Raw genomic sequence first — 3,526 nt, 5'->3', positions numbered from 1 at the left:
TCCAATTAAACTTTCCATATTAGCATAATCCCACTATGACCTTCCACACTAGTATACATTCCAGATATAGCTTCCATACTCCCATAGTGACGCATAGTCCCTCCAACATATCTGCATAGTGGCATATATGCATAACATATGTGACATATATACGTGGCATATAACATATCAACATATCTGGCATAGTCCCTCCAACATATCTGTCATATCAGTAACCTCGCCCCTGAACCTCTTCCACACTAGTAAACGTAATAGCAAGGACTCATGTACAAGTAAACCTTCCCGTAAAACATTCCATATCAGCATGCTCTCATACCTTCCATACGAGTACACCTTCTCATATTCTTTACTATTAAATTCCCCCCAAGGCCTCACATACAAGTGAGCTCCGCCGCAAAACTTTCCATGCTAGTAGGTTCACTGGTTGTGACCTTCAATACTGGTAATCCCACTCGTAATATCTTCTGTGCTGCTAAAATTCGCCCATGACTCCTTCTATGCCAATAAACTCACGTGAAGTACTTTCCATACTACTAAACCCTCCCGTAAAACATTCCATGCCAGCGAACTACCCCCAACAACCCTTGATAGCATTCCCTCGCACACACCAGTAAACCTCCCCATAAAGCCTTCCATACGACGAAAATCTCCCACAAGACTTTTGATTGCATTCCCTTGCACACACCAGTAAACCTCCCCATAAAGCCTTCCATACGACGAAAATCTCCCACAAGACTTTTGATTGCATTCCCTTGCGCACACCAGTAAACGTCCGTACACATAAAGCCTTTCATTCAAGGAAAATTTCCCACAAGTCTTTTGATTGCATTCCCTCGCACACACCAGTAAACCTCCCCATAAAGCCTTCCATACGACGAAAAACATCACGTCGCCTCGCCTCGTCCGTGTTGTCCTGGGCCACATGTCACTTTGCCTTTCTGTCCGCTATGCCTTCATCTACGGCGAAGAATGTTGGCGAAAGAAAGGACGCGAGATTGCGATGCGTCGCGTCTTACTGCGTTGCACGCGCGCAGCTAACGGCGACGGATTTTTCTGGCGTGCCCATTGATCGTCACCTGTCTCGATTTCTAAGCAGCTTCTTTACAGCATTGCTGTCAGATAATCAGTAAGCTTGGCTTGTTAGACTCCAGCGGCGTCTAGTGGTCTGATCACGACGCGCGGGGGCTGAATCTATCATGGAAGGAATATAACACAGAAAGACGGACAGACGTGCGCGGCTCATCACACAGACCATGATGAGATAGAGAGATAGACACACACAGCGCGCGCACGCACGCACATCGCACCCACACACAGACTCAAGGTGCACCGCACACGCACGCGCACGTACGTGTTTAGATATACACGCAACATATGCTGGCACACGCGCGCGCGGACGGTGGGTGTCCCGCACTCATGCACTCTGCACGCACAGCACGCACGCCACGGCACGCACGCACGCACGCACATACCACACACACTCAGGTGCACGCACAACGCAGGCGTCCACGTACGTGATTTATATATACACGCACATATGCTGGCCAACAGAGCCCGCTCGCACGCCCCACTCATGCCGCGACACCACGCGACGCCACGCCGTCACGCACAGCGACGCACACGCACGCCCAACCACGCTACGCACCACCACTGCATGTAAGGACAGGACGTAGGGCACGAACGCAAGGCCGCACGCGCGTACACACGCCACGCACGCACGCACGCAGACACGCGGACACACACGCACCAGCAGGCAAGGCAACGCAAGCACGTAGGCCAGGCAGCGTACGCACGCCAATGCCGCGCCCGCACGCAAGCGCACGCTCCGCACGCACGGCAACGCGCACAACGCACTCGCTAACTGAGACAATGGCAGCTACAGGTATTCAACGTTTAACCACCGGTGAGATATGTTACGTTGCATGTGCTTTTACAGAGTCGTATTATCCTATTACGCGCCAGTTCACGTCGCGCCGATTTTATTCTCCCTAGTAATAATCAGGAAACACGCTCGTCCTTCCCACGCCGCAGCCGCAGCCCTTCCCTCGCAGTTTTTTGAGGAAGAATCGCGAAGCTGTTTCAAGCGATGCTCTAATGCAAACACCATTGTTCCGTGGCGAGGGAAAATATGGCAACACGAATTTTGTCTGGCGCAATTTTCTAGCCGAACTCTTAAGGGCTCGCTCACAATCAAGCGATTAGGAGCTGTCTGCAAAAACAGCCAGCAGCAGCAGCAGAGCAGCAAGCATCTCAGAAACAGCCGCGAGTAAGGCAGCCAGTAGGCAGGCAGCAGCAGCAGCAGCAGTAGGAGCAGTAGTTATAGTATAACAGTAGAAACAGTAGCATTAACAACAGTAGGAGTAGTAGGAGCAGCAGTAGCAGCAGCGGCAACAACAACAACAACAGCACAGCAGACAGCGCAGCACCAGTACAGTACAGCACCATCACCGAGACCAGCCCACACCACCACACACTCAACCGCCAATAACCACCGCCGCCGCCGCCACGCCACCGCCGCCACCGCCACGCCACCGCCACGGCAAACCAGCACCACACCCGCACGCCACGACCAACCACCACCACCACACCACACGCACACCCCGCCACGCCACGCACGCCAACGCCACCGCCACCACCGCCAGCCGACCACCGACCACCACACCACACCCCACCACACCACCATCAGCCATCCACTACCACCACACCCACCAACCACCACCACACACCACCACCACCACACCACCACCACCACTCACACTGCACGCCGCCACCTACACCACACATCCATCGCCCCACACACAGCCACACCATCACCACACACTCACCAGCCACCACCCCACCATCCACCACACCACACACCACACCACCACCACACGCACACCACCACCACCACCACACCACCAACCACGACCCAAGCCACCGCACACCACCACACTAGCAGGCAGCAGTACCATCAACCGGCCAAGTAGTAGTAGCCACAGCGCGCAGCACAGCAGCAGCAGTAGTAGTATTAGTATAGTATTAGTAATTATTATTTTTATATATTATATTATTATTATTTACTAGTAGTAGTAGTAGTAGGTAGTAGTATAGTAGTAGTAGTAGTATGTAGTAGTAGTAGTAGTAGTGTAGTAGTAGCCAAGCAAGCACGCCGATAGTCACGCTCACACGCAATCCTTGCACAAACTATGGCACATCTTTACACACACACAGAGTGAAGAGAGAGAAGGGTTCACTAGTGTCTGTATTAGGGAATCCCATCGAAGGTCTTATACAGGGAGGAGTTAACTAGTGCTTGCGAGAAGTGCCCCTCAAAGCTATTGCAGGAGAGTTTACTGGTGTCTCAAAGGGAATTCTTTCAAAGGAATGACAGAGAATTCATTGGCGTGTGCGAGGGAATGCAATCAAAAGACTTGGGGAAATTTTCCTTGAATGAAGGCTTTATGTGTACGGACGTTTACTGGTGTGTTGCGCAAGGGAATGCATCAAAATCTTGTTGGAGGATTCGTCGCTAGGGGAAGGCTTT

Source organism: Priapulus caudatus, unplaced genomic scaffold, assembly GCF_000485595.1.
Source record: "Priapulus caudatus unplaced genomic scaffold, Priapulus_caudatus-5.0.1 Scaffold80, whole genome shotgun sequence".
NCBI lineage: Eukaryota > Metazoa > Priapulida > Priapulimorpha > Priapulimorphida > Priapulidae > Priapulus > Priapulus caudatus.
Note: the sequence above shows the minus strand (reverse complement) of the source record.